The sequence below is a fragment of the Pelophylax lessonae genome (genome assembly GCF_965119305.1).
Source record: "Pelophylax lessonae genome assembly, chromosome: 12".
NCBI lineage: Eukaryota > Metazoa > Chordata > Amphibia > Anura > Ranidae > Pelophylax > Pelophylax lessonae.
Window position 1 is genome coordinate 179292380 of NC_138779.1, and position 12909 is coordinate 179305288.

A 12909-nucleotide genomic window follows, 5' to 3' on the forward strand; every position below is an offset into this window, starting at 1 on the left:
ACGAGCAGGTGACAGGCTAGTGACGTACCAGTACGTCACTTTGCCTGGCCGTCGGGAAGTGGTTAAAGAAAATGTAAGCCCAACATTTCATACTCCTGATATGTGTCTGCTGTACCATGTATTTGTATGGATAAGTGTTCTGTTATCTTTGTATTGCTTCCTTTGTGTGAAATCCCTGGTATTCCTGCCAGTCCCACTGCTTTACTATTAAAAACTGACCACCCAAGCAGAAGAACACAGCATGGTCAGTTCTCTAGCTACGCTGGGGACTCAGACTGCTCTCTTCCAATGATCAGACTTGTCCTGCCCCCCCCCCCCCCCCCCACCACCACCACACAGCCTTTAATTGGGAAGCGGAGTGTGCTGCTGTCTCCTCTCCTAATGCTATTATGCAGCTGAGAACAGAGGGAATGTGATCACTTCTAAAAAAGGGAAAAAATGAATTTAGAATGTTTTCTTATATATATATACCTACATGTGTTGCCTTTAATTTCTTTTTTAAACCAAATGGGTTGATCTTGTTGATGTTGGATGTTCTTCGCTTTTAAACTCATCAACTTTTGATAAGGATCGCAGTTTTTTCACTTACTTGGATAATCATTAGAGAACACCTAGGAGCCAAGCTCTTGAGCCGACATTCCAAGAGCCGCAATGGCAAAGAGATAGAACTTCTTCTATTTTTTTGCTTTTAATAAGTCTGAATGGACATGGACCCTGTTAAAGTCATATAAGTAAAAACTAGAGACAGAGCGGTCAGAAGCTGACTAGTACTGTGGAAGGACACCGATACAAACTGGAGAACTAATACAAGCTAAATACAGGTAGTTTCCTTGGTATGAGTTTGAATTCAGAATGCCAACACTGTCAGCTTAACCAATACCCTACTTGGAAAAAAAATATTATCAGGCTCATCTGATAAGGCTGTACAAAGATTAATTATAATGTGCACGTGCAGTTACCTAGAGCAACTTAATTGAATCCACTCTTTATTAGTTTCCAGCAGTCAGGGCAAGAAAAGATTATTTCTGATTGGTTGTCGTGGACCTGCATACATTGATGTCCACCCTTCTGTCACCACTCTTTTCACTGAAGGTCCGCTTCTGTTTGCTGGGCTTATCTGTTCTTGGCCTAATGCATCTTTCTTAAGAGCCCACTGGCTTAATTCCTCACGTCATTGAAAATCTCAGTGTTTGCTTTATCTGTCTTTGTGCATCGTAGGCCCCTTTTTGTCTGTGGACTTCTGAGAATTTAAATGGGACCTCTTAATGCAAATTAAACCACTTTATACCCCTGCCATCCCATTTACTGGTTGAGGAATGCAAGCATTAAGCAAAATCAGTGCGCTTCTGTTGCTATCTAGCAAATGCTGCAGGTAGACTAAAATCCAAAGGTCCAATTGGTTATAATCCACAATGTACATCTTGTCACATGACGTTGTGCTGTGCAACCTGCTTGTCCCAATTCAGTGTGCATTGGTGAGACGGCTGTGGATTCAGAGGGATTTCTACAATTAAATTATTTAACACATTGGCCCAAATTTTCATTTGACTGGAGACCAGCTAGAAGCGATAGCAGGAAGTACTAGGTGAAACAGACAGTGCCATTCCTAACCATGGAACATGCTAGTTGCCTGGCTGTCTTTGGAATTATTGATACCCTGAGATGCTGACCTGGAATAAACATGTGGATCAGGAAGGTCAGAATAAAAATCTAGATAAGATAAGATAGATAAGATATTTATGAAGATTATCATCATATCATCCATCAGTTGGAATGGGGTTGAAAACACCTGAAATAAAATGTTTATGACCTTCTTTTAAGGAGGTCATTGAATTTTGGTGAGTGCACTGGTTTGTCACTTGTGGTGAGGCACTGGGCAATAAGAAGGAGAAGACGTTTTAACCACTTAAGCCCCGGAGGATTTGGCTGCTAAAAGACCAGGGGGTATTTTGCGATTCGGCACTGCGTGATTTTAACGGACAATTGCGCGGTCGTGCGATGCTGTACCTAAACGAATTTGACGTCCTTTTTTTCCCACAAACAGAGCTTTCTTTTGGTGGTATTTGATCACCTGTGCAATTTTTTGATCATGCGCTATAAACAAAAAAAGAGCGTCAATTTTGCAAAAATAACAATATTTTTGAAAATATTTTATATGAAATTCCCCAAAAAAAAAAATGTAAAAATCAAAATTTTTTAACATTTTCGGCCAATTTGTTTTATGCTACACATGTTTGGTAAAAAAAAATCGCAAAAAGCGTATTTTTATTGGTTTGCGCAAAAATTATCGTGTTTTTGTTGTTTTTTTTTACGCGTAATGGCGGCAATCTGCGTTTTTTTTGCGGTACTGCGACATTGTGGCGGACAGATCGGACCCTTGACTGACATTTTTGACACTTTTGGGGTTACCAGTGACATTTCTACAGTAATCAGTGCTATACATATGCACTGTTACTGTAAAAATGCACTGGTAGTGAAGGGGTTAACTTTATTTGAGAGGGAGGTGCTGTGTGTGTCCCTAGGGGCGTGATTCTTACTGTGATTGGCTGTGGCTTGAGCTGTAGGAACACTGATCAACGGTCCTACATTGTAGAACCGTGTGATCAGTGTTTCTACACCGGGGAGAATGACAGGTGGCTTGTTTACATAAGCCGCCTGACTTTCTCCCTCTCCCCCGACGATCGGCGAGTGACCGGCGGACATCGGGTCCACCGGTCACACGCGCGGGGGGGTCCGTGACCACGCGGGAGCGCGCCTCCGGCGGCGCGCGCTCGCTCCCCAGAGCCTCACAGGCTAGCGACGTAGACCTACGTCGCTCTGCCTGTGAGGGGCTGACTGCCGCAGTAAATATACTGTGAGCAGTCGGCAAGCGGTTAATAGCTATATGAAAGTGTTGCTGTTAGTTTGTGGGATACAGAAGTCAAAGCTATGGTTGGTCAAAGCCAACTGGGCAGTGTACATCAAAAGGCTCCCTGGAGTGTTTAAAATTTACTTGTAAAATTACCTTTTCACACCTGCTCTTCGGTTGTATTGTTAGTTTGAGTAAAATGGGGAAGTGGAATAAACTGGATTGTTTGACACCATTTACCAAACTGAAAACACAATGAATTATATGTTGCACATAAATAAGCCTGAGTTAACGACCAACTGAACTTTTCATTATAAATCAGCTTGTTCCAGGAACATCTTAACAAAAGGTGTGCAACAGAGAGTTCAGTTCTTTTATTTAGATGTATGCATTTGCATATCTTTTGTTTTTATGCACCTGGAATATATTTCACTGAATTAAGCTGAAAGTTCGGTCGGTTGGGCAAAAAAGCCTTCAATCAGAATGTTTTTTTTAGTTTGGGAGTGTGGAGGAATTAGAATCTCTGCCCGTTCATTGTAGTCTGTGACCTACATTGGGATGATTTCTAAACACTTGCTGTATGGGGAACTTGACGTGATAGGAAATCTTTCCAATGGACACAGATAGTGATCATAGTAGGTATGTGTTGGTGAAATTCTGAACCCCAAAGTGGATAGAGGTTTAGTGGTCGTCAAGAACTAATTTTCAATGGCAATGCTCTGTCAACCAGGGTGTCCTATAGGCAGGGCCGGTGCTAGACTATTTTGCGCCCTAGGCAGGACCAACCCATATGCACCCCCCTCTAACAAAAAAAAATGAACACATTGCTCCCCTTCCTGCACATAATGCCCCCCTAACCCTACACCCCTTCCTGTACACACTGCTCCCCCCCTGTCCTGCACACACTCCCCCCTTTAACGCTACACCCCCCTTCCTGCACACACTGCCCCCCTTTAACCCTGAACCCCCCCCTTCCTGCACACACTGCCCCCCTTTAACCCTGAACCCCCCTCCCTATACACACTGCCCCCATTTAACCCCACACCCCCCTTCCTGTACACACTGCCCCCCTCTCTAGAGGTGATATCAACCAGGGATGAGAAGGTGACAGAAGAGGAATGTGGCACTGGTCATGGCTGCACCCTAGGTGGCAGTGCGCCCTAGGCGGCTGCCTAGTTCGCCTAGTGGTAGCACCGGCCCTGCCTATAGGGTTCTTGTAGTAGTCTGTAGAGCACAACAAGGGCTAGAGCACCACAAAACTTGATTCAGTCTAGTAATAACTTAATTTTTCACTAAAAGGTCATTTTATTTTCCACCGTTTTGGTGAAAAATAAAATTATACCAGACGAATCAGGTGTTGTGACATTCTCATTTATTCTTTAACATTCTACACAGTGACCAAACAGTGGAAAAAGTTTATAAATTTAGCAGTTTTTTTAAACATGTTTCAGTCTTTAAATATTATATTGGAGAAACATGTTAGAGGGCAACATGGTTGTATTTTTTGTATATGTAGATGGACGACCAGGACGACCAAAAAAAATTAGACTAATACTAGGAAGCATAATGACCACAACTTAGCATTTGTCACTATGGAACCTGTACTAATCAGTAACAATTATTGGCAATAAGCCCTTTAATCAATGGTGATTTTGCATAGGGAGGGTCTTCAGAGCAACTTTTCATTTACAATTGAAAGGAGGCCCATCAGTGCAGCATCACCTTGTATGGAGTTGACTGAACTCTGTAACTGAAGTTACTGGTCCACAGCAATAGCCAATTCATTAATGCATAGATGTTACCACCATTTTCAGAGAAGGAATTGGTGACAGGCACAAGTAACACCAGGGGGATAACACTGCTGAGCTAATTTAGCTGTTATTTTACCCATGAAGCTAAAGGTCTAGAGTTGTGTAACTTTTAACTGTCCAACTTTGTATTAAAGTCCCTCTATTTCTCTTTCTTAACCACTTAAGCCCCGGAAGATTTTACCCCCTTCCTGACCAGGGTTTTTTTTTTTAACTGACAATTGCGCGGTCCTGCGATGCTGTACCTAAACTAATTTGACGGCCTTTTTTTCCCCACAAACAGAGCTTTCTTTTGGTGGTATTTGATCACATGTGCGATTTTTACTTTTTGCGCTATAAACAAAAAAAGAGCTTCAATTTTGCAAAAATAACAATATTTTTCACATTTTTTTATATGAAATTCCCCCCAAAAAAAATGTAAAAATCAAAATTTTTTAACATTTTAGGCCAATTTGTTTTATGCTACATAGGTTTGGTAAAAAAAAAATTGCAAAAAGCGTATTTTGATTGGTTTGAGCAAAAGTTATTGCGTTTACTAACTAAGGGAAAGATTTCTGTCATTTTTGGTGGGTTTTTTTTTTTTAATGCGTAATGGCGGCGATCTGCGATTTCTTTGCGGTACTGCGACATTGCGGCGGACAGATCGGACCCTTGACTGACATTTTTGACACTTTTGGGGTTACCAGTGACATTAATATAGTAATCAGTGCTATATATATGCACTGTTACTGCAAAATGACACTGGCAGGGAAGGAATTAACTTTATTGGGGAAGAAGGGGTTAAGTGTGTCCCTAGGGGCGTGCTTCTAACTGTGATTGGACATGGCTACTGGTGTAGGAACAGAGATCAACGGTCCTACATAGTAGAACCGTATGATCACTATTCCGACACAGGGGAGAATGACAGGCGACTTGTTTACATTAGCTGCCTGCCTTTCTCCCTTCACGCACGGACTTCCCAGGGAACGAGCCGGGGCAGGCGCGCGCCTCCGAGGACGCGCGCTCGCCTGCTATTGGCTCACAAGCAAGTGACAGGCGAGTGACGTACCGGTACGTCACTTTGCCTGGCTGGGGATGACCTCCGCAGTATATGTACTTGCGGCGGTCGGCAACCGGTTAAACAGCTGGTCTTCATTATGCCTGATACTTAGGGGTAGTCAGGCCATACACTGTTCGAACCTCAGCCGGTTCAGCAGGATATATGGGCAGGCTGAATGTACCAAGTTGATAGATCGATCTACTTGGTTACAACCAGCAAGCTGGGTTTTTAACTGCAATTATCGCTATTGGCAGAGATTACAGAGATTTGAACCATTAGTGGACAGGCTGAATGTACTAAGTTGATTTATCCTTCCACTTTGGTACAACCAGCCTGCCGAATTCACTTGTGATTATCGCAAGCGGCTGCTATAGCTATTGGCAATAATTACTGTCTTCTCCCGGCAGGGACGGCTCTCCCCGCCCGCTCCCACCCCCCGCCAGGAGAAGACAATGGTCCGGCAGGAGGGATTCCCGCATCAACACGGTCTGTGTTGATGGAGGAATCAAGCTAAACAATTTGCTCCGTGTATGGCCATCCTAAGTTAGGCTGGCCATACAGTATACAATCTGCTTGTACAATTTTTCTATAGATATATAGGTCAGACCTAAACACTTTCAATTTGTATGCAATTAGGCAGGCCCTTCCACTACACAGTTCAAGGTAAATCCAAAGGTAATTGAACAAGAAAATTGCATAATGTAGGCCAGCTTAACAGTGTCTATTATCTACTGCTAGTTGCACAAAGAGGAAAGGACCCCCGGGGTGGGACTATAACGGGTAATCACTCCAAAATGTATCAAAAAATAAATTTTATTGCATAATATAAATACAGTGAACAGACATATTCAGATACAGAACGTTACCTTAAAATAGTGGCGACTAAACAAAGAATTGATGTGACAGACTTGGCTTGGAAGAACCTTGAATTGGTCCAAAAGACCCTACGCGTTTCGATATAACGTGTACAATCTCTTCCTCAGGGGTCTTAGACCATAATTCCACTATACACAATCATAAAGTCAGTCACATTTATTTGGGAGGGTCGCCTAGATAAAAGCATAGACTGTCCGACCAGCCGAAAGGAGTATGTCACAGATTGGCCCGACTACCACACTGCCTGCCCCTCACCATGCACCCCAGATGCAGAGGTGTTGATGTTCCAAATGTGAGCAGTGAGTGCGATCAGAAAGAGGGGAGGGGGGGTCGATAACACCAGGACTTCACATGGGGTCCAAACGTGGTGACACAGGAGAAATCCAGGCTCAAACTTGCGATTTCTTAAAACTTTTTATTTGAAAGTGACCAATTGAAGATTCAGGGTGGCACTACTCAGTATATGTCCTCTCAATAGAGCATTAGGACGATAGCCATCTCTCCTTGACAGAAAGCTGCGCAGTGCATGTGTAATCCTCCTGGCTGGGATTATCTACTGCTATGTTGCAAAATGTTAGGCCCAAATAATGAGTTTTGTATGCCATTGTTTCAGCACTTCTACTCTTTAGCAAGATACTGAGACTGGTTAAGTATCATCTACAGTTAAAGCCCAGCTACAAGAAAAGCAAAAATTCTTCCTTGCATTGGGGTAGCACCCACACTGCAAAGCTTAAATGTTAGTTTATGTATAGAGGACAGGAACTGCTGTTTTATTTATACAATCCTCCACTCCCCTGGCAGTTGGCACTCCCCTATGCTGCAGAAGTGGACTGTTCCTCAGCACCCTCACATCCAATGTGGACTATGTGCCATGAATTAGTCTTAACCACTTTACCGCTGAGTACCGTAGTACTACTGCGGCAAAGTGGCTCTTGTAGGTCTGACGACGTAGACCTACTTCGCCAGACTCCTCCCCCTGTAGGCGGCGCTCGCGCGCCGCCGGAGGCGCGCTCCCGCTGTTTTCATTCACAGCGGGAGTCGGGCCAGGGGAGGAGCAGCGGCGATCGCCGCTGCTCTGCCCCGATCGTCGGGGAATCCAGTTTAGAGATCCGCCCGCCTGTGTAAACAGAGCGGGCGGATCTCCTCAGTGACAGGGAGTAACAGATCGGACTGTTCAGCATAGCTGGACATCCGATCTGTCCTTGTCTCACACAGTCACCTCCCCCCCCACACGTCAGTAAGCACCAGGCATACATTAACCCCTCCCTCTTCAATAAAATTAACCCCTTCCCTGCCAGTGTCATTTTTACAGTAACAGTGCATATTTATAGCACTGATTACTGTAGTAATGTCAGTGGTACCCCCAAAAGTGTCAAAAATGTCAGTCAAGGGTCCGATCTGTCCGCCGCAATGTCGCAGTCCCGCAAAAAAAATCGCAGATCGCCGCCATTACTCGTTAAAAAAAAAAACACCAAAAATGACATAAATCTTTCCCTTAGTTAGTAAACGCAATAACTTTTGCGCAAACCAATCAAAATACGCTTATTGCGATTTTTTTTACCAAACATAGGTAGCAGAAAACAAATTGGCCAAAAATTTAAAAAAAATTAGATTTTTACATCTTTTTTGGGGGAAATTTCATATAAAAAAATGTTAAAAATATTGTTATTTTTTCAAAACAAACGCTCTTTTTTTGTTTATAGCGCAAAAAGTAAAAATCGCACAGGTGATCAAATACCACCAAAAGAAAGCTCTGTTTGTGGGAAAAAAAGGACGTAAATTTCGTTTGGGTACGGCGTCGCATGACCGCGCAATTGTCAGTTAAATTCGCACAGTGCCGAATCGCAAAAAGTGGCCCAGACGTAAGACAGCAAAATGCTCTAGTGGTAAAGTGGTTAATGATGTCAGAGGGTATCTGACCGTTGGGGCTGTGTGGACCAGAATTGCGGACGAGCCTGCGGAAGTGGAAGATTCAGCAGGTAAAACTGCTTTTCCCAGTCTGCTATACCTAAACAAGCATTTAAACCTTGGTGGGGGGAGCAGCCCCAATCTAAGGGAGAATCTTTACTTTTCCCAGAGTTCAGCTTTAAGCAGATATTTCAGGGCCCATATATACAGTTGTGTTTTAAAGCACACACTGCAAGGCGTTAAGCGGCATATGCCCAACTTTCCCATTAAAAAAATAGCACCTGTGTTTTGAACAATACAGCACGTACATTTTTTTTCTGTGTTTAGTGTGTTGGGAGACCAAGATAAGTCAATAGCAGTGCATCAAAGTAGATATACCACGTGCAACAGGTATTAACACGCTTTGATCAATGGCTATTAACCCTATTCACTCCCAATTTCAAACTCAAAAGTGCATTGAAAATTGACATCAATAGGCATGAAAATGCATTTCACCGCACAAAGGAATGGTGATGCATCACAACGCTACAAAAAAATGCACCTCTACGCAGTCGCATACTCGCATAGATCTAAACAGGCTCTCAGTGTTTGGGATTAAGTAAAAAAAATGGCATTAGGTGTTAAATTGTAATTAGGCTTAGGACCTGGGGCCATGCTTAAGGGTTTGGGTAAAGGGTATGGTCAGGGATAGGGTTATGTGTTAGAAATTGGTTTCGTTAAGTGTTAAATTTCAGGGATAATTAAGGTGTTAGCTTTAAAGTGGTTGTAAACCCTTACATATACCCAATGAAGGGACTATCCTCAGGGGATACACAGAGATGAAACAAGTCATCCTACATAAATTGTATTTGTCTATCTTCTCTACATCCGTTCGAAGTTCTGAATTTATAAAGCTTGTCTGAGGATTCAGAAAAAAGAGGGCAGAGAGCTGATGTTACACTCCGCAGAGCTCAGTGAGGAGAGGTCTGAGAGCTCATTGGAGGGAAAGGACACCATCCTCCTTTCACACAGCTCACAGGAACAGAGCTGAGGTTGTCAATCTGCTGGAGCTCCCTCCCCTGTCATCATTTTTCTCTTGGAGTCATGAAAAATTGTCATAAGTGATTCATGCTGATTGCAGAGGAGTGAAGCAGCAGACAGAAATTACACTTAAGCCCCGTACACATGTACCGATCGTCGGCTGAACGATCGGCCGTCTTTTGTCCGAGGGCTGTCTTGTCTGTTGAAAAGTGCAAAAGACTGCACACTAATTTTGTCGGCCAACAACAGCCGACTGCAGAAGTGATGTCATGTGATGGTTAACTTTCCTGGTCTTTTTTCTTTTCTGAGCATGCCCAGTCTTGCAAATCTGCTGTCTGTCGGCCGAAATCTGTACTGACTGGCGAACAATCGGCCGTTCTGGTGTCGGCATAGAAAAATTTTAATGCTTGCACGACAGATTCTGTTCGGCCGAAAGTGCGCTGTCGGCTGTTGGAAGCATCATACTAACAAGCCGAAAATCGGCCGATCGTTCGGCGGCCGAACAGTTTCGGCCGACAATCGGTACGTGTGTACGGGGCTTTAGTGCTTTTTATGGAGACAAGTACACCCTATAGAGAGGGATATGCTTTGTTCATAATTCATGTCTGAGGATTACAACCACTTTAAGGCTACGTTCACATCTAGGCGTTGCTGTTTTTCAGGCGTTTTTCAGGCGTTTTTATAGGCGTTTTTACAATCGTTTTACATGCATTTTTATAGGTATGTTTTACAGGCGTTTTTGGGTAGTCATGCGAGTTAGGTGACCAATGAAAAGTAGCATGTTTTTTTACAACATAAAAAGGGGACCTCCTCCTCAGGATTTTGTGGTGGTGTTTGGTGTCTGTGTGAGGTTGTGTTACTGTGTGCTCTCCTGCTTTTTGTCTATAAAATGGCCGACAAATACAGATTTCTGTTTTGTGCATCAGTTGCACTTCTGATGCTGGAGGAAGAGGAGGAAGCAAGGGATCGACAATACTGGGTCCATCTTGTGATCGCTAATCGGCGACAGCGTGGCCAGTTCTCGGCAATGTATGATGACCTTCATGTGCATGAGGACAAATTCTTCCAATACACACGATTCTTGTAATGCACATGCTTTGCATTGTACACACATGGATATGTCCTCACTAGTGCAATGAAGCCTTCAGCTTCCAAAAGTAAAGTGCTGTCCTCCATTTTGCAGAACATGTGCTAAAGCAGAGGCATGACAAGGGGTGGAGAGCTGGGTGGAGAGATGCTGTTTGAGCAGATCAGCAGCTACAAAACGCCTGTAAAACACCTGTAAAATGCTCTATATCACCTTTCCAGCATTTGCATTAAAGTCTATGGGGCAAAAACGCCTGTAATCTGCCCAAAAAGAAGCTCATGTACTTTTTGGCGCGTCTGGCGTTTTGCTCAAGGCTTCGGAACGCTCAGATGTGAACAGGGGCCATTGAAATGAATAGGATTTGTCTTGTTGGCCGTTTTTTGAGCTGATCCTTAGAGCTGAAAAACGCCTACATGTGAACGTAGCCTAAAGGATAACTACAGTAAACCCCCGTTATATCGCGGTTCAGTTTTTGCGGTCCAGGTATTTTGCTTCTTTTTTTCTGTAAGACCTATTACTATTATTTTACTAATTAAATCATTTTTAATTAAGTGTTTTTGTGTTTTCCATTGCTCTTGCTCTGTCTCTCAGTATCTTTTATGTGTTTAAATATGTTTCTATTGTTTTAACCACTTGCCGACTGCCGCAAGTACATATACTGCGGCGGTCAGCCCCGGCCAGGCAAAGTGACGCACCGGTACGTCACTAGCCTGTCACTGGCTTGTGAGCCAATAGCGGGCGAGCGCGTGCCCGCTGAGGCGCACGCCCACCCCGGCTTGTTCCCTAACAAGTCAGTGCGTGTGACCGGCGGACCTGATGTCCACCGGTCACTCGCGATCGTTCGCTTGGAAGGGAGAAAGGCATTCTCCCCTGTGTAAAAATTGAGATCAGACGGTTCTACTATGTAGAACCGTTGATCTCTGTTTTAACACTAGTAGCCATGTCCCATCACAGTTAGAAACACGCCCCTAGGACACACTTAACCCCTCCCTCTCCAGTACAGTTAACCCCTTCCCTGCCAGTGTCATTTTTACAGTAACAGTGCATATGTATAGCACTGATTACTGCAGTAATGTCACTGGTAGCCCCAAAAGTGTCAAAAATTTCAATCAGGGGTCCGATCTGTCCGCCGCAATGTCGCAGTTCCGCAAAAAAATCGCAGATCGCCGCCATTACTCGTTAAAAAAAAAAACACCAAAAATGACAAAAATCTTTCCCTTTGTTAGTAAACGCGATAACTTTTGCGCAAACCAATCAAAATACGCTTTTTGCGATTTTTTTTACCAAACATATGTAGCATAAAACAAATTGGCCGAAAATGTTAAAAAAATTTGATTTTTACATTTTTTGGGGGGGGAATTTCATATAAAAAAATGTGAAAAATATTGTTATTTTTGCAAAATTTACGCTTTTTTTTGTTTATAGCGCATGATCAAAAAATCGCACAGGTGATCAAATACCACCAAAAGAAAGCTCTGTTAGTGGGAAAAAAAGGACGTCAAATTCGTTTAGGTACAGCGTTGCACGACCGCGCAATTGTCCGTTAAAGTTAAGCAGTAAAAAATCGCAAAAAACCCCCTGGTCATGAAGGGGGTAAAATCTTCCGGGGCTTAAGTGGTTAAAAGTGTGTTTAAGGACCTTAAAATGCTTTTAAAAGTACAGTGAAAGTTATAAAAATATGCTAACAGTGTATTTAAATAGGGTCTTTCTATTTGGCAGATTTTCACTTATTGCGGGTGGGTCCGGAACGTAACCCCCGCGATGGAGGGGGGTTTACTTTATACGTTTGGATCAATATCTTCTAAAGCAGATTTAGTATCATATCGTGCATGGGCTAGATGTTGTCTGTGATCCTGGCCCAAAAATGACATAATTGTATCATTGTAATATTACATTTGTCTTCAAGTAATCAGGTAAAAAAGTGTTACTAATATATTCTTTTTAGCAGTTTGACCTTATAGTAATATTCTGTATCTTTTTCTTTCTGTAGGACCTGAACATTTATGGCTGTGCTCAACTCAAAAGAATCTCCTTGCTTTTTGGATGTACCTGCCCATAAAGATTCACTGCATGGGAAAACATGGACAGCTAATATATTAAGAGACAATTATTTATATGTGAAGTTGTACATACGTTCTGGCCATTTTGTATTTAACAATACTGTAGGAGGGTAATATATTTGGTACAATCAGTATTTTATGTATTTTGATGGGTGAGTGATATGCCCTGTTCTGGGTTTTGTATTGACTGTGCTGCAAAAAAAACCTCTTTGATATTACTTTTCTGAAAACTCAGGGGGAGTCACAATTACCTTTGGAGAAGG

General features: G+C 42.9%; 1 protein-coding gene across 1 annotated transcript in view; it reads left to right on the forward strand.

Moving 5' to 3' along the window:
* Window positions 1–12699, forward strand: part of LOC309568724 (uncharacterized protein) — a 32776-nt gene extending 20077 nt beyond the window's left edge. Inside the window, exon 2 of the mRNA XM_082274472.1 lies at window positions 12577–12699. The gene's annotated coding sequence lies outside the window, so the exon portion shown is untranslated. The remainder of the gene's footprint in view (window positions 1–12576) is intronic.
* Window positions 12700–12909: the final 210 nt, after the last annotated feature.